The 19,861-nt window shown below is 38.7% G+C and overlaps 1 long non-coding RNA gene across 1 annotated transcript in view; it reads right to left on the bottom strand.

Moving 5' to 3' along the window:
* LOC109493429 overlaps positions 1-19,099 on the bottom strand; it is a 557,438-nt gene extending 538,339 nt beyond the window's left edge. Inside the window, exons 1-3 of the long non-coding RNA XR_006588324.1 lie at positions 19,040-19,099; positions 17,152-17,293; positions 7,258-12,309 (exon numbers count right to left, since the gene is read on the bottom strand). This is a non-coding gene — a long non-coding RNA (uncharacterized LOC109493429). The remainder of the gene's footprint in view (positions 1-7,257; positions 12,310-17,151; positions 17,294-19,039) is intronic.
* Between the last annotated feature and the right edge of the window lie 762 nt (positions 19,100-19,861).

Genomic DNA, 19,861 nt, shown 5'->3' with positions numbered 1-19,861 from the left:
CAAAACAAAATGGAAACGACGACAACTTGGATTGAAGAGGCAGAGGAGAGAATAGGTGAACTAGAAGATAAAGTTATGGAAAAAGAGGAAGTTGAGTAAAAGATAAAAAAAATCCAGGAGTATGAGGGGAAAATTAGAGAACTAAGTGATACACTCAAAAGAAATAATATACGCATAATTGGTATCCCAGAGGAGGAAGAGAGAGGGAAAGGTGCTGAAGGGGTACTTGAAGAAATCATAGCTGAGAACTTCCCTGAACTGGGGAAGGAAAAAGGCATTGAAATCCAAGAGGCACAGAGAACTCCCTTCAGACGTAACTTGAATCGATCTTCTGCACGACATCATAGTGAAACTGGCAAAATACAAGGATAAAGAGAAAATTCTGAAAGCAGCAAGGGGTAAACGTGCCCTCACATATAAAGGGAGACCTATAAGACTCGTGACTGATCTCTCTTGAAACTTGGCAGGCCAGAAAGAATTGGCACGAGATTTTCAGGGTGCTAGACAGAAAAAATATGCAGCCTAGAATCCTTTATCCAGCAAGTCTGTCATTTAGAATAGAAGGAGAGATAAAGGTCTTCCCAAACAAACAAAAACTGAAGGAATTTGTCACCACTAAACCAGCCCTACAAGAGATCCTAAGGGGGATCCTGTGAGACAAAGTACCAGAGGCATCACTACAAGCATAAAACATACAGACATCACAATGACTCTAAACCCGTATCTTTCTATAATAACACTGAATGTAAATGGATTAAATGCACCAACCAAAAGACATAGGGTATCAGAATGGATAAAAAAAACAAGACCCATCTATTTGCTGTCTACAAGAGACTCATTTTAGACCTGAGGACACCTTTAGATTGAGAGTGAGGGGATGGAGAACTATTTATCATGAGACTGGAAGCCAAAAGAAAGCTGGAGTAGCCATACTTATATCAGACAAACTAGACTTTAAATTAAAGGCTGTAACAAGAGATGAAGAAGGACATTATATAATAGTTACAGGGTCTATCCATCAGGAAGAGCTAACAATTATAAACGTCTATGCGCCAAATACTGGAGCCCCAAATACATAAAACAATTACTCATAAACATAAGCAACCTTATTGATAAGAATGTGGTAATTGCAGGGGACTTTAACACCCTACTTAAATGGATAGATCATCTAGACACACGGTCAATAAAGAAACAAGGGCCCTGAATGACACATTGGATCAGATGGACTTGACAGATATATTTAGAACTCTGCATCCCAAAGCAACAGAATATACTTTCTTCTCGAGTGCTCATGGAACATTCTCCAAGATAGATCATATACTGGGTCACAAAACAGCCCTTCATAAGTTTACAAGAATTGAAATTATACCATGCATATTTTCAGACCACAATGCTATGAAGCTTGAAATCAACCACAGAAAAAAGTCTGGAAAACCTCCAAAAGCATGGAGGTTAAAGAATACCCTACTAACGAGTGGGTCAACCAGGCAATTAGAGAAGAAATTAAAAAATATATGGAAACAAACGAAAATGAAAATACAACAATCCAAACGCTTTGGGACGCAGCAAAGGCAGTCCTGAGAGGAAAATACATTGCAATCCAGGCCTATCTCAAGAAACAAGAAAAATCCCAAATACAAAATCTAACAGCACACCTAAAGGAACTAGAAGCAGAACAGCAAAGGTAGCCTAAACCCAGCAGAAGAAGAGAAATAATAAAGATCAGAGCAGAAATAAACAATATAGAATCTAAAAAAACTGTAGAGTAGATCAACGAAACCAAGAGTTGGTTTTTTGAAAAAATAAACAAAATGGACAAACCTCTAGCCAGGCTTCTCAAAAAGAAAAGGGAGATGACCCAAATAGATAAAATCATGAATGAAAATGGAATTATTACAACCAATCCCTCAGAGATACAAACAATTATCAGGGAATACTATGAAAAATTATATGCCAACAAATTGGACAACCTGGAAGAAATGGACAAATTCCTGAACACCCACACACTTCCAAAACTCAATCAGGAGGAAATAGAAAGCTTGAACAGACCCATAACCAGCGAAGAAATTGAATCGGTTATCAAAAATCTCCCAACAAATGAGAATCCAGGACCAGATGGCTTCCCAGGAGAGTTCTACCAGACATTTAAAGCAGAGATAATACCGATCCTTCTCAAGCTATTCCAAGAAACAGAAAGGGAAGGAAAACTTCCAGACTCCTTCTATGAAGCCAGTATTACTTTGATTCCTAAACCAGACAGAGACCCAGTAAAAAAAGAGAACTACAGGCCAATATCCCTGATGAATATGGATGCAAAAATTCTCAATAAGATACTAGCAAATCGAATTTAACAGCATATAAAAAGAATTCTTCAGGGGCGCCTGGGTGGCGCAGTCGGTTAAGCGTCCGATTTCAGCCAGGTCACGATCTCGCGGTCCGTGAGTTCGAGCCCCGTGTCGGGCTCTGGGCTGATGGCTCACAGCCTGGAGCCTATTTCCGATTCTGTGTCTCCCTCTCTCTCTGCCCATCCCCTGTTCACGCTCTCTCTCTGTCCCAAAAATAAATAAATGTTGAAAAAAAAAAAAAAAAGAATTCTTCACCATGATCAAGTGGGATTCATTCCTGGGATGCAGGGCTGGTTCAACATTCGCAAATCAATCAACGTGATACATCACATTAACAAAAAAAAAGAAAAGAACCATATGATCCTGTCAATCGATGCAGAAAAGGCCTTTGACAAAATCCAGCACCCTTTCTTAATAAAAACCCTTGAGAAAGTCGGGATAGAAGGAACATACTTAAAGATCATAAAAGTTATTTATGAAAAGCCCACAGTTAACATCATCCTCAACGGGGAAAAACTGAGAGCTTTTTCCCTGAGATCAGGAACACGACAGGGATGCCCACTCTCACTGCTGTTGTTTAACATAGTGCTGGAAGTTCTAGGATCAGCAATCAGACAACAAAAGGAAATCAAAGGCATCAAAATTGGCAAAGATGAAGTCAAGCTTTCGCTTTTTGCAGATGACATGGAAAATCCGATAGACTCCACCAAAAGTCTGCTAGAACTGATACAGGAATTCAGCAAAGTTGCAGGATACAAAATCAATGTACAGAAATCAGTTGCATTCTTATCCACTAACAATGAAGCAACAGAAAGACAAATAAAGAAACTGATCCCATTCACAATTGCACCAAGAAGCATAAAATACCTAGGAATAAATCTAACCAAAGATGTAAAGGATCTGTATGCTGAAAACTATAGAAAGCTTATGAAGGAAATTGAAGAAGATTTAAAGAAATGGAAAGACATTCCCTGCTCATGGATTGGGAAAATAAATATTGTCAAAATGTCAATACTACCCAAAGCTATCTACACATTCAATGCAATCCCAATCAAAATTGCACCAGCATTCTTCTCGAAACTAGAACAAGCAATCCTAAAATTCATATGGAACCACAAAAGGCCCCGAATAGCCAAAGGAATTTTGAAGAAGAAGACCAAAGCAGGAGGCATCACAATCCCAGACTTTAGCCTCTACTACAAAGCTGTCATCATCAAGACAGCATGGCATTGGCACAAAAACAGACACATAGACCAATGGAATAGAATAGAAACTCCAGAACTAGACCCACAAATGTATGACCAACTCATCTTTGACAAAGCAGGAAAGAACATCCAATGGAAAAAAGACAGTCTCTTTAACAAATGGTGCTGGGAGAACTGGACAGCAACATGTAGAAGATTGAAACTAGACCACTTTCTCGCACCATTCACAAAAATAAACTCAAAATGGATAAAGGACCTGAATGTGAGACAGGAAACCATCAAAACCTTAGAGGAGAAAGCAGGAAAAGACCTCTCTGACCTCAGCCGTAGCAATCTCTTACTCGACACATCCCCAAAGGCAAGGGAATTAAAAGCAAAAGTGAATTACTGGGACCTTATGAAGATAAAAAGCTTCTGCACAGCAAAGGAAACAACCAACAAAACTAAAAGGCAACCAACGGAATGGGAAAAGATATTCGCAAATGACATATCGGACAAAGGGCTAGTATCCAAAATCTATAAAGAGCTCACCAAACTCCACACCCGAAAAACAAATAACCCAGTGAAGAAATGGGCAGAAAACATGAATAGTCACTTCTCTAAAGAAGACATCCGGATGGCCAACAGGCACATGAAAAGATGTTCAGCGTCGCTCCTTATCAGGGAAATACAAATCAAAACCACACTCAGATATCACCTCACGCCAGTCAGAGTGGCCAAAATGAACAAATCAGGAGACTATAGATGCTGGAGAGGATGTGGAGAAACGGGAACCCTCTTGCACTGTTGGTGGGAATGCAAATTGGTGCAGCCGCTCTGGAAAGCAGTGTGGAGATTCCTCAGAAAATTAAAAATAGACCTACCCTATGACCCAGCAATAGCACTGCTAGGAATTTATCCAAGGGATACAGGAGTACTGATGCATAGGGGCACTTGTACCCCAATGTTCATAGCAGCACTCTCAACAATAGCCAAATTATGGAAAGAGCCTAAATGTCCATCAACTGATGAATGGATAAAGAAATTGTGGTTTATATACACAATGGAGTACTACGTGGCAATGAGAAAAAATGAAATATGGCCTTTTGTAGCAACGTGGATGGAACTGGAGAGTGTGATGCTAAGTGAAATAAGCCATATAGAGAAAGACAGATACCATATGGTTTCACTCTTATGTGGATCCTGAGAAACTTAACAGGAACCCATGGGGGAGGGGAAGGGAAAAAAAAAAAAAGAGGTTAGAGTGGGAGAGAGCCAAAGCATAAGAGACTGTTAAAAACTGAGAACAAACTGAGGGTTGATGGGGGGTGGGAGGGAGGAGAGGGTGGGTGATGGGTATTGAGGAGGGCACCTTTTGGGATGAGCACTGGGTGTTGTATGGAAACCAATTTGTCAATAAATTTCATATAAAAAAAAAGAAAATTTACTTTTTGAAACCAAACACAGGAGTACATATTGAATTATTACATAAATTTCAAAATCAGGCAAAACTCATCCATGGCACTAGAAAGAAATAGTTACCTTTGTGGGGATGGGGTGTGGACAGTGATGGAGGAGGGGTGCAAGAGACTTACAGGAACTGGGTTTTACATTCATGTGGTGCTCGTTATACACATCTCTTCACTTTGTGGAAACAGATATACATTTTGTGTACCTTTCTGCATTAAACCTTAATGGAAAGTTTACTTCTAAAACTTAGAAATTCTTTTAAGTAAATCCCCTCAGAAGAAAAGAATTTTAAAGTTTTGATAGGTTGCTTCTAACTTCACTCTGTTCATATAAAGGAAAAACAAGTATGAAAATTAAGAAATTGAAAGCTATTACATTGTCAGAAGAGTGCTTATTGCCATATTAAAACTCTAGTTTTCAATCTTTAAAGACAATTATGCAATTATCTAACATACAAATACACTTAGAGTAGGTAATAATGTTTGGTTGTTTTTTTTGTTTTTTTGTTTTTTGTTTTTTTTTTTAGTAATAGGATTTAACAGATATCTGATCCCTCTTTTCCTCCCTCTCCCAAAACCAAAATCCTTTTATATCTGCATGTTAGAGTTAAAAAAGACCAAAAAACACATTCCCACGCGATCACTGGTAGCAAACTGCTCATGGTGGGGTCACCCATATCTTTATCTTATGTATCACTTTATACTTACGATGATTCCAAGTGCCTGATTTCTTTTGAGTCTGGTGGATACACAAGCATGTTATCCAATAAATGACACCCCCACTCTGGAAGCATTATCTAGACAGCCTGATAAGAAGTAAGCTGGTGCTGGAGGCTTCCACCAAGGAGGACAGGCAGGCTGTGTACAAACCCAATGTCCCACAAAGAAAGCAGGTGCCAATAGTTGACATTTAAGGTCAAAGTGCTCAGGGCTGAGCTGTCTGGTCTCCAGCTGCAAAGGCTATTCTGATCGTCTCCTCATTAAAAGAGAAAGCAGCGGAGAGTGAAACCTTCTCTTAGAGCAAAACTCCATGGAAAGTCCAGGTGTGCCAGACTCATGCACTTCTCTCTTCCAAGAAAATGGGGAACCCAGCACACAAGGGCACTGAGGGAGTTAACTGGAGCCCTTTGCACAAGACCCGCAATAGACCTCCCCCCAAAAAAACCAACCATATATAACACATGGAGAATTATCCCCTTTTAGAGAGATACAGTCTAATTATGAGCACCATTGAGAATACAAGCTGTAACCTAAACTTTATCCATCATCGGGATTCAAACCTGTTTGGTAAGTAGTTCATCAAAAAAATTTTTAAGTAGGTAACAGGTCAAACAAAAGGGGAAAAAGCATATGAAAAAAATGCCAAAGACATGGGAAAAAATTTACCATTAATGCAAAATGACAAATGTGATAGCATTTTGCATCAAAGTTAGCAAAATAATTACAAAATAACCCTTAGAATGTTAGGCCATGACTATAGGACCATAAGCTTGGCACATCATGACAACCCCTTCGGAATGCAATATGGATACATGCAGCTTGTCACATAGCAACAGGCCTTTTTTACCTAACAGTTTCTGGAAGTTAATACTAGTTTTATCAACAGTCACTGTGGAATTACCTAAAGTATTTTTAATTACATAAACTATTAAACTCAAAATATAATTTTCAAAAAATAATGGCAATGAACTCTAACTACAACAGAGATGTTTACAGCATATTGTTAACTGAAAACTTCAGATTAAATGTGTAATTCCTACTATTAAAGTCACATAAAATGTGGACATCCAGCAACCAAAACAAACATGCTAAAGTGAAATCAACTATCCTCTTGGAGCTGTGAAATAAGAGATTTATTTCTTTTAAAAACCCATCTATGCACAGTTTATGTATGCCTGTGCAATAAAAATACATTTAACTAGACAATTAGCTCTTGGGCATTACTGCAAATTCTATAAACAATAAAATAAATCTTATTTCATTATACTCAAAAGACAATGAAACCCAAAGGTATTTTGTTTAAATACTTAGAAATTATATGGTGACGGCTAAGTCACCTAACCTTTCTGGGCCTTTTATTTCCTCATTTACCAAATGGATAAGATAATGCCCATAACTCCTATCTGATATATTTTACACACCTCAAAAGAGTTGATACATACAAAAGCACTTGTTACTCATATTGTCTTAGTCCATTAGGCTGCTATAACAAAATATCATAAACCAGGTGATTTATAGACAAAAACATCTATCTCTCACCATTTCAGAGGCTGGGAAGTCCAAGATTAAGGCACCAGCAGATACTCTCTCTTGACCGTAACCTCACAAAGGGGAAAAGGGGCGAGAAAGCACGCTCTCACTGCTTTTATAAGCATGCTAAGCCCATTCAAGATAACAGCCAACACCTGGCTTAGCCAGCATTCAAGTGAAAATTTCTGGTTGACTGCAGGCCCAGTATCAACCAATTATGTGACACTGATATTTTATAGTTTGTGCAATCTTAGTCTATATCAGAAGTGTAATATTTTAATCACAGGTGGCAAATTACCACTGTACTCAGTGATCACCCAAGGATTCTGAGGGCCACACGTCAAAGCCATTTTTGAGAAGATAAGTCGGTAAACAATAAAACCAGAAAAGCAGACACAATAGAAAGGAGTTTGGAAACCATGCAATAGAAGCAGCAGTTGAAGAAATAGGGGATTGTTTGGTAACCAGAAGGAAAAAAAAAAGATGTAATTATAGGGTTTCCATCTTGAAGTAAACTTCTGTTGTTCTTTGGGTGTAAAGAACCACAAGTTAGTGACTGCTATGGCAGCTCACATCAACATCTTCCTAAGAATGAAGGCTAGCTTCTTAGTTGGTAAGCTTATAGTAAAAGGCATTGTTATGATAACAGCATCGCTTACACTGTGAACTATGAAATGGACCAATGTTATACTTCCTGTATGTCCTCGTGTGTGCACATGTTTGTGCTTATGTGTGAATGGTTAGCAGACATCAACCACCAACTTAGAACTTAAATACACCCAAAGAAGGTGTTTTATGAAGTGTAACAGGAAAGAGTAGCAGGCCTATGAATACTTTGTGAAGATGCATGTGACCATCATCTTAAAGACCATGTGAACAAGACCACATATATAAAAGAAAAAAATGAAATGAAATTAGCACATCCCTTAGAGGAAAGAAAACAAACTCTACAACCAATCCAGGAAACTTCTATTTGGGAGATTACCTGTACTTGTACTAAGGCTTCCTCCATATTCCCAGGTGAGCATAATTAGAATGTAAATAATCTATCATTAGAGGTTTTACATAGACACTGAAGTACCTACCAGAGCAGAGAAAATGCCTGCAAAGGGCTAAAAATGGTTTCACATCACCTCAGAGGCTAAAGCTTAGATACACAATAATTCAGTGGAGATTGCTTAGGATTCTCTCTCCCTCACTTTCTGCCCTTCCCCTGCTTACACATGTGCATGCTCTCTCTCTCACTCTCTCTCAAAAATAAACATTTTTTAAAGGTATTTATTAATTAAATGCTATTTTCATTGATTTATATGACAATTTCAAAATGCTTTCCTTTATTTATGCATAATTAATCTCCAATGGAAAAAATAACCTTTAATAACCTATAACTCCCTAACTATATGTCTCTGCCTGGAAGCTTCACCATTAAGTTTTAACAACTGATAACAGCTGAATACCAGGGAAGAATACAGAAGGTTGAATCTGTAATCAACTGTTGAGGAAATCCCTCAGTGAGAGGAATCACAGTAATAGAGTAGAAAAAACAAAAGCTTTGTGTTTGGATCCGGGTCATGTACTAGCTAACTTTTCTGAGCTTCAATTTCCTAGTACAGAAAATAACAAATTACCTGTAATGCAAGATTTGGTTCGTATGGTAATTAAAATGTTATACCAAATAGCCCTCCACAGAGCAGATATTCACTAGGTGAAGATCCCTTTCCTCTAGCCTCTAGACTACAGAGTGCCCAGAGTGTCTGCACAGCCCCATTACTCCAAGGAAGGTGCAGGAAAGAGGAAGAGAACTTATTTCAGACCTGCTAGCTTCCAGTTGAGAACTCCCACTGTTTTCAGTTAAACTGCATCCACCCAAAATTCCTATATTCAAGCCCTAATCCTCCCTCTCTAAGAAGAGACACCAGAGATCTGTCTCTTGCACACACACAGAGGGAAGGCCTTTTGAGGACACAGCTTGAAGGTCACCGGCAAGCTGAGAAAAGAGCGCTCACCAAAAACCACCCCTGAGGGCACCTTGATGTTGGACTTTTGGCTTCCAGAATGTGAGAAAATAAATGTCTGCTGTTTAAGCCACGTGCCTGTGGTATGTTGTTATGGAAACTTCAACAACTAAGACACCCACCTACAAGAGTTCAAGTTTATCCTTACAGTTGGGGATGAGGTGGGCAGGCATCCCCACAGCATTACTGAAAAGTAAGGTGTCCTTCCAAGAGCTTCATATTCTCCTATGAAGCTGGAGCAAGAGATTATTTACATGGTACCATACAAGAATCTGGAATCACAGTCCCTATCAAATATTTCAGAACTGTTTTCTTTTTTCCCCTTCCCTAGTATGAACTTCACTCATCCAAGTAGAGACTGACCTCCTGGCCTCATCAACACCGTGTTCTACCACCAACAGACCTTTTGCCTTGCCCTCACCACACAACAGACAACGTGCATTTTTGCACGGCCTCCTTCCCCACTCTATTTTGGTTATAACCCCACCAAAAACATGACTACTAGACAGAGACAGGCATATTGTCATGTGTTTGTGTTCTCCCTTCAAATACATCATGTCTTAGGCACTAAGCAAGTCTTCAAATCCTGCCACAACAGAAAAATATGTGTGCCATTATTTATATAGCCATAATTGCAAGTTAGCTTTAAGCAGAATTTTTACTTATCATTGAGCACAAAATATTCTGTATTACAGCTAGTAGGCTTGGGACTGCTTTGCAGATTCACACAGAGCCAGATTCTCTACTGAGGAATCATTAAATGCATTACAATCATTAAATGTATTACAAGCAACCCCCCCTGAGGCTGAAAGTAGAGATGCCCCCTCCGAGATCCCTTCCCAAGTTTAATGAGGTGGGGTTTATTGACATCTCTGCTGGCCTTCTCATGGCAGTTGTGAAAAGAGGAAAGCAGTCTGCTGAAGATAACCCTCCTTCTTGACTTGTCTGTCTTCAGAAGTGCCCTGTTTGACAGCATATCACCTTACACTTTGATAACTAACACCAAGTCTTTAGGGGGTTAGTCTCCCAGGAACACATGAATTCTAATAGAAGACTCCAGAGAATGCACAGCTTAAAATCAAAAGGTACAGGTATGCCCAATAAAGACCATGAGTGCAATGGTTTATTGTGAAGGTGATGTGGGTGTGGAGTATGGAGAGTGGGTGATTTGGATGTGGTGTGGGTGCGGAGAGATGGGACAGGAAAGAAAAGGACCAATGAAATTTGTCAAGCAAGTCACTACAGTGGACAGCTGGAGTTTAATTCATTTTTAGAACTGTAAAATCTTTTAGAACATGGGTCTCAGTGTTATCCCAACCCTTGGGGGAAGGATTTGGGATATTTACTATTCATCTGAAGGGGAGTGGTGAATATATGAGCAGTTCTGGCTTGCTCAATGGGTAGCCACAGCAGGCTCCAACAGCCAGAGAGAACGCCCAGGTAGAGTCACAGGTGCTGGCAAGTGGAAATTTGGAAGGCATGCAAGGAAGCATTATTGCCATGAACATGTGGGTAGGGAATTAACAATGTCAGCTGTAGGGACCTACTGCTTACTGATTTATTCATGATAACCTGCCTCTTTTTAAAAATAATTTAAATCTCAAAAATTTACATTAAATGAAGAGATGAAATTGAATGCCATGGTTATTATAAGCCTAACAGCCTCCAATGAATGAGATATTTTAAAGTATGTATGGATTCTTGAAGAGGTTAATATCCTTGAATATTTTAAGGCACTCCATTAGAATCACAGCACAATCTGGTTAGCAGTTTTGAAAGAGAATTTTCTAAACAAATGGCAAACTTCAGTCCAAACATGATTTAAACACAAATTTCCAAAAAATCAAAACTGAATTTGTGGTTTTTAAATTTGTTGGTTGTTTGTTTTTCGTTATGACAGCAACATTTCAAGCAGTTGTTAAACCATGGCTTGAAGAAACCAAGCTGCTTTACATTTATTCAGCTGATAATGCATCTTTTAACCAATGGTCTCTGCCCAGACTATAGCTTTCTGTATCTCCTTGCTGGTTTCTTAGTAGTATATAAAGGCCTTTCCATCTGATCCAATCCACCCTTGGAAGCAAGCAGCCTTTAAGTGTCAACCAAGGCTTCAGAATGCCTGAGGCTAACAGGAAACTTTTCTATGGTCTTACCGAAGACATTTAAAAATAGAATAGTAGTACTCTTTCTCCCTGTAGCTCCCTGGGCTTTCATATCAGACTAAGGAGGAAAAGGAAACTGTTTGAAAACAATGCCATCAATAGCACATTCCATATGGAGAGTTTCTTGAAGCTTCAAGAAGATATTTGTTCTTTGAATTGCTGGATGCCTGCCTTATTAAATTAGTCAAACCCTTTTTTTCTGGATTAAGGAAATATGCATTGTATTATTTGAAAAAATTAATATGACTGAACTTTCCAAATAATTATGTTTTTCCAGTCCAAAAACTCATAGTCAAGGTTCTCATTTTATGATTAAGTCTTACTCGTTGCTTTGTGTACATGGGGAAGTTCACATTTCTGTAAGTAACTTCTGTAAGCAGTGAGTATACAATTACGTTGGCAGTTGAATTACTCCAATGTGCTCTAGTTACAAAGTTTGCTCTTATTTCAAATGCCAAGATTTAAAAAGCAAGATTGGAAAATCCTTGATAAAGTGTTTTAGACTCTTCTACCAACTAAATTGAAACAAGCAAATGGTGACTGAAACAATGAGGGTGTACTGAGCAACTGTTACACCTACTCCTGGCTTTGTGGAGAAGGCAGAAGAGAAGGGAACTGATCCTTTCATGGAATCACTGTGCTAGCTGATTGCCTATACTGTGTAATCTCCCCATCAGTCTTCTGCGGTAATTGTTATTACACCTGTTTCCAAAAGAGAAAACTAAGGTTCTGAAACTCAAAAGAATTTATACAAGTCACTCCTCTGGGAAGTTGCCACTTCCCCAGAACAATGGTACAAACTCACCTCTACATAACTCAGGAGCCCATTTTCTTCATATCACAACACCTGCCTTCCAAACAGAAACCAGAAGATTACTTTGAAGCTGTAAAACAGATTACAAAAATATAATTTGGGGAGTAATTTTTTAATAGTTGCATTAAATGTGAGGCAATATTGACATACGGTAAAATTTAAAGGGTAGAATCTGACCAATTTTAGCATGTTATATACCACCATGAAACCATCATCACAATCAAGAAATAAAAACCCCAAAATCACCATCCCCAAAGTTGCCTCATGATCATTTGGAATTCTTTCCTCCCACCCCTCTCCCCTCCCCCAAGCAATCACTGATCTAATTTCTTTCATTATAAATATTTTGGGTCACATTTTCTAGAACTTCATACAAACAAAATTATACAGCATATACTCTCTTTTGTCACGCTTCTTGCAGGCAGCATAATTAGTTCGAGATTTATTCATGTTATTGTATGTATCAATAGTTTAAGTTTGATGCTAAATAGGGATACTTAACAGGAATATACTATGATTTGTGTATCTCTTGTTTCAGTTTTTGGCTACTGCAAAAGAAAATGAGTGTTTAAGTCTTTGTGTGAATGCATGCTTTCTTTTAAAAAAAAAAACATTTATTTATTTTTGAGAGACAGAAAAAGGCAGAGCATGAGCAGGGGAGGGGCAGAAAGAGAGGGAGACACAGAATCTGAGGCAGCCTCCAGGCTCTGAGCTGTCAGCACAGAGCCTGACGCAGGGCTCAAACTCATGAATCACGATATCATGACCTAGGCCTAAGTCGGACGCTTAACCGACTGAGCCACCCAGATGCCTCTGAATGCATGCTTTCTTTTGTTTCCTTGGGGAAATACTTAAGAGTGGAATGATGGGATCATATAGGAGGTGTATTTTTAACTTTTTAAGAAAACGTCAAACTGTTTTCCTTTTCTTTTTATTTACTCATTTTGAGAGGGAGAAAGAGAAAGAGAGAGTGGGGGAGAGGCAGAGAGAGAGAGAGAAATCCCAAGCAGACTCCACACTGTAAGAACAGAGCCCGACACCGGGATGGATCTCACGAACCGTGAGACCCTCACCTGAGCGGAGATCAAGGCTCGAACGCTTAACCCACTGAGCCACCCAGGTGCCCCCAGAAACCATCAAACTGTTTTCCAGTGTAGTTACACCTTCTTACATCCCCAGCAGCAGTAAGTATACAACAGCTGCCTTTGTTCCACATTCTGCTACCACTTGGTACTGGCAGTCTTTTTCATTTAGCCATTTTAATGCGAGTTTAGTGGTATCTTACAAAGGTTTTAATTTGCATTTCCTTGTTAACTAATGATTTGAACATCTTGTCATGTGCTTATCTGCCATTTGTAGCTTTGTACATTTTCTATAATAAAGTATCTTTAGAATCTCTTGGTCTTTTTTTTTTTTTAACTGGGAGTTTTCCTCTTATTGAATTGTGAGAATACTTTATATGCTCTAGATGCAAGTCCTTTATAGATATATGTTTTGCTGTATTTTTTCCCAGAGTGTGCCTTTCTTTGCCTTTTCATTTTCATACATGAGAAAAGCAATTTTTTTTCAATTTTGATGAAGTCAAACTTTTTTATTTCAATGCTTTTTCTTTTACTGGTTGTGCCTTTTGTGTGGTATTTAAGAATTATTTGCAAAACTCAAAGTCACTAAGATTCTTCCTCTGTTTTAGCTTTAGCTATTACATTTAGAAATATAATCCATTTCAACATAGTTTTTCTATATGTTAGGTAAAATTGAGGATTTTTTTTTTTTTTTGGTTCTAACCATTTGCAAATCCAACTATAGCTCTCCAACCATTCTAGCACTATTTGTTGAAATGATTACCCCTTCTCATGGAATTTCTTTGACAACTTTGTCGGAAATAAATTAAGCATATATGTGTATATCTGCCTCCAAAAAGAAACTCTAAGGTTCCTTTTTGGGTTTTTTTTACCATCCACACACCCTTTAATTTAAAAATTACTTATGTGTATCTGCCTCCAAAAAGGAACTCTAAGGTTCCTTTTTACTTATTTTTACCATCCATATACCTTTCATTTAAAAAATTACTTAAGGTGGGGCACCTGGGTGGCTCAGCTGGTTAAGCATCTGACTTTGGATCAGGTCATGATCTCACAGTTCATGAGTTCAAGCCCTGTGTTGGGGGACAGCCCTGTGTCAGCTGTGTTGACAGCTCAGAGCCTGGAGCCTGCTTTGGATGCTGTTGCTGTGTCTCCCTCTCTCGGTCCCTCCCCCACTCATTCTCTCTCTCTCTCTCTCTCTCTCTCTCTCTCTCTCTCTCTCTCTCTCTCTCAAATAAACATTAAAGAAAAACTTAAAAAAATAAATATTACTTAAGGTACTATAACAGCAAAATAAAAAAAAATCCAAGTAAATAAAATGACAAGAAATACAGAAAACAACAGCAGCTAGATATAAACCAAGAAGTAAAGGAAGAGCTAGACAGAAATGAAGAGAAGTTGCTTGGAAGATTCTCTGTCAACTACAAAATTATCACACAGTGTTGTTTCTCAACAGGGAACAACTTCGCTCCCTGGGACAATTTGGCAATGTCAGGGAATGTTTTTAATTTACACGACTGGTGGGGTACCAGGTTGGCTCAGTCGGTAGAACAACTCTTCTTCTTAGGGTCATGACTTCAAGCCCCATGGTGGGTGCAAAGCTTACTTAAAATATAAATAAAATAACATAAAGTAACATAAATAAAATAGAATAGAATAGAATAGAATAGAATAGAATAGAATAGAATAGAATACAATACAATACAATGCAATACAATACAATAAAATACAATAAAATGTAAAAACAATAAAATAAGTACTGATGATTTTCACAAGTAGAGTAGGGAATGCTACTGGCATCTAGTGAGTAGAGAACAGGAATGCTGCTCAACATCCTACAATACACAGGACAAATGATAACAAAAGCAAGTCGGCCCACAATGTCAAGAGTGCTGAGATTGAGAAACTCTGATGTAGACTATTACACTTTTCTCACCTTGGATCAAGCCACGCCGATTAGTTCTATGTAAATAACATCTAATAGTTATAACAATAGTATCAAGAGTCCCTGAGATTCTTTAAGTGTTAAAAAAAACAGACTGAATGGGGGGTGGGGTGTATGAGTTAACTGGGTGATGGGCATTAAGGAAGGCACTTTTAGGGATGAGCACTGGGTGTCATACATAAGAGATGAATCACTGGGTTCTATTCCTGAAGCCAAGACTACACTGTATGCTACCTAACTTGAATTTTTAAAAAGACCGGAAATATCAGTTTGGGCAACAAATTTTTAAAATGCATTTTTCCTAGACTAATTCATTAAAATGTTATATCCTATCATGACCATTTTGCTCTTAAATCTATAAAGTTCATTACAAATTTCACAAATTTGACAAAAACGGTTCATCAAAAAGCAAGCTCAAGTCCTGTCCTCATGTGCTTGACAGATCAGAAGAAACAGGAAACATACTTATTCATGCTTATCATACCAAGTAGGAAGTGAGAAGGGCCATAGAAAATGTACAGCTAAAAGTATTTGAAGAGATTAGAGAAGGTGCGAGTATATCCCCAATGGGAGCAATCAGGGCAGCCTTCCCACCAAAGAAGGATCTGAGGTAGACCTTGACAGATAGGTAGGACTGGGATACACAGAAATGAGAAACAGTGAATTCCAGAAGGAGTAGAAAGCATGAGCAGATATATGAAGGTGAAAAAGCATAAGATACATTATAAAAATAGATATTTAAGGTGAAGAAAAAATGTGAGGGGTAGCATGTTTTTCATTCCAGAATGTTCTGTGCAGACAAGGATGCTTAAAGGGTTGCCTTATCAGGGAGAAAATTAACCAGTGAAGAACAGAATTCCAAAGCCCAACATCCCAGTACTCTGCCCAACCCACCGTACACATTCAATTGAGCAACTGAAAATTAAAAATTCAAAGAAAAGAAATTGCTTATTTCTTTAAAACAGTTAAACATTTAAGGTAGAAAATATGCAAAACTAGATACTCAGTCAAACCACCAAATACTCCACAAAGTATTCCCTAGATTTTTCCACACCTTGACAACCCTGTTCTCCTCTGAACACTGCCTCCATTATAGCGGCTTACAAAGAAATACCCTGGACCATTAGCCACCTTCCTGTGTGTTTATTCTTGCCTCCTAAATAAATGTCTCTTCCTTGTTTGAATACACGTTTCCTATTTTTAATTGATAAAATTTCTCACAGTACACCCTAAATCATAACAAACATACAGGGAATATTTTTGTCCAGAAATATTTTTGTCTTGTGATCCATCCAGCAGAAGCTGGATACTGTTAGAATTAAGGTTATGTCTCGCAGACTAATCTGTGTGTGGTTTGTTTTGAACCAGCATGCTAGCATCCTTTTTATAGCTCCACATCAGGTTTATGTATAATTCAATCAATACCTTAGGGCACACTATTTGATGATTACAATAAAAAAAGATCCATTTTGTTGTTCTTTGTGAAGGTACTTTCATTATCACATGTCACTCAGTTACAAGAGTTTATGGGACCATTTACACCCAATGGACGCTTTAAACACACAGTTTTTATGACAACTAAACTCCAAGATAAATGAAAACATTTTAGAAAGATATTAGGATCCTTTCCTTGGTCTTTGATTGATATGAATTGGGGCAGTAAAAAGGGTTTTCTTTTGTATAGTCCTGCCTGTTACAAGGCGCTAGAGAAATGGAGCAGAGATGAAGTATTCCAAATAGCTAATGGCCCAGACTTGCTCACTCATTACCAACAGGGCTCCCAAAGCAAAGCTAAGAATAAAAATATGAAAAACAAGAAAATGGTTTTTTTAACAAATGTTCAAGTACTCTGGGTCAGTTAAACAAGTATTTCTTGGACACTTACCAGTAAACCAAGCATATATGTGGTCAATCGGTACCCCTCTTCTCCCAAACAGCAGCTCTATGACCTATAGGTCTGTGACACTATCATTCTCTTGAATCATACACTATTTTCGTTTTGGGAGAGTCACTTGAAATGTAAGCTCCTGTAGTGGAAGAAATCTGAATGTGAACTGCATGTCAGATTGGTACTATTACATCAATGTTAAATTTATTGATTTTGAGAATTACACTATGATTATGTATTTAAAAAAAATGTCCCTGTTCTTGGGAAACATGGGCTGAAGGGATGAAGAGTCATGACTTCTGCAAAATACTTCAAATGATTCAGCAAGATGATAATAATTATTAAAATTGCTGTAAGAATAATACTTTGGATATTTCATCCAAAGGAGAGATAAAGAAAAAGCAAATGTGAATTTGGGTTGAATTTAGGTGAAGGACTTATGGGTGCAATGTAATATTCTTAACACTTTTATGTAGATATGAAAGGGTTTTTTTAAGTTTATTTACTTATTTGGGGAGGGGAGGGAGAGCAGAGAGACAGGGAGAGAGAGAATCCCAAGCAGGCTCGTGCTGTCAGTGCAGAGCCCAACACAGGGCTAGAACCCACAAACCGTAAGATCCTGACCTGAGCCGAAATCAAGAGTCAGATGCTTAACCAACTGAACCACCCAGGCTCCCCAGATATGAAAGTATTTTTTAATAAAAATTTAATTGAGCAGAATCGAGGTTCTGCCTGATCAAAGAAGAACCCATAGAAAATGGTGCCCAGATGCCTAACAGAACAACTGACCCTTCAATGCTCCTTTGAAATTTCTTTTTTAATACCATGTTGTTGCTGTGTTGCATCTCATCAAACGATTATAAACGTTTAGCACACTCCTGAGAATCCCCAAGTCTATCCATGCTGGTCACTCTCATCACATGACTAGAGTCTTCACCTCTAGGTTAAATTAACCTGCTAACAAGATCTATTCTAACTTGCTGTCCCAGAAGCAGCAGCATCTCCACCCACCACCCTTCCCAAAGCCAGCCACATATTCCATCTTCCTACCTCCAGGATCAGGATCTGCTCCATCAGCAATACTCAGTCCTTTTCCCCTTAGCCTCTTCTTGCCCCCCATCTCCTCTTGACCCTTTCCTGCCTCCCTGCGTATATACACATATAATCTCCTTCCATAATTCTTTAATTTTTTTTTAACATTTGTTTATTTTTGAGACAGAGAGAGACAGAGCATGAACGGGGGAGGGGCAGAGAGAGAGGGAGACACAGAATCAGAAGTGTGCTCCAGGCTCCGAGCCATCAGCCCAGAGCCCGACGCGGGGCTTGAGCCCACGGACTGTGAGATCGTGACCTGAGCTGAAGTCAGACACTCAACCGACTGAGCCACCCAGGCGCCCCATTCCTTCCATAATTCTTAAAGCATAAAGGTAACAATGAGATGCTCCCCATCAAGAACCTTGGTGGGGGGAGGGGGGTGGGGGGAGGGCTCATAGAGAAATGAGCTAAACTATGATCACATATAAACCACGTTATAGATCAAAGTGAAAATCTACACAACTACCTTAAAGAGACAGAATGGCTCTAAGGTTCCAAAGCCTTGGCTAAAATGAGATTTGTAATATTAACATAGATATAGAAACAATGTGGTAATTAGAAGGTTAGTTTAGAGTTATAGCAGAAAGGAAAAACAAAGACAAAACTGAAACCATAGAAACCATAATGATGGAAAGCAGACCAGTGAATACCGGGGAGGGGGGTGATGGGAACTCACTGTATAAAGGCACAGGGAACATTTTAGGGTGATGGAACTGTTCTACATCTTGATCATATTGGTAAATACATGGCTATACACATTTGCCAAAACTCATCAAATTGCATCACTTACAAAATTAGTGAATTTTGGGGTGCCTGGGTGGCTCACTCAACTCAGTTGGTTGAGTGTACGACTTCGGCTCAGGTCATGATCTCATGGTTCGTGAGTTTGAGCCCCGCGTCAGGCTCTGTGCTGACAGCTCAGGGCCTGGAGCCTGCTTCGGATTCTGTGTCTCCTTCTCTCTCTGCTCCTCCCCTGCTCATACTCTGTCTCTCTCTCAAAAATAAATAAAGATTAAAAAAACAAGTTAGTGAATTTTACTGCAGGTAAATTATAATTCAACCAAGTTAATATTTTAAAAATGGAGTCATCACATATACTACTGTTCATTAGCAATAACAATATTGGGAGGACATGTATCACAATTGAATCATTACACACCCATGGGATGGCACCCTGTTTACGGGTGCTCCCCCCTTGCTATGCCCCTCCCTGTCTGTGGCAGTTGCTCTGAAACTGCTTTCCTCTGGGAGCTTCTAGTTCTGCACAGGAGCCTTACTACATGGTATCATAATAAAATTTTCCTTTACTCTATTTGAATATATTGAGAATCTCCCTCCTGCACAGAGTGTATTCATGGCATTACAGCTTTTTCAGAGAGCACACTAGACCTTTTATTTGTTATATTATCTCATCCACACTGGGCTTAAAATTACCAACAACAGCACTAAAACTCCTGTCCTTCACATTTTTTCCTCTATTTGTGTGGGGGTTGCGGGGCGGGGGGGGGGGAGAAGACAACAAAAAATGATCTAATTTCATCCAGGATAGATTTTTCTCTTTTGTTAGCCTCAAATAACAAACCTAGGAAATTCTAAATCCTAGAAGCCCGTC

This window comes from Felis catus, chromosome D3 (assembly GCF_018350175.1).
Source record: "Felis catus isolate Fca126 chromosome D3, F.catus_Fca126_mat1.0, whole genome shotgun sequence".
Lineage (NCBI taxonomy): Eukaryota > Metazoa > Chordata > Mammalia > Carnivora > Felidae > Felis > Felis catus.
The sequence above is the reverse complement of the archived record's forward strand: the minus strand, read 5'-3'. Positions and strand labels throughout refer to the sequence as shown.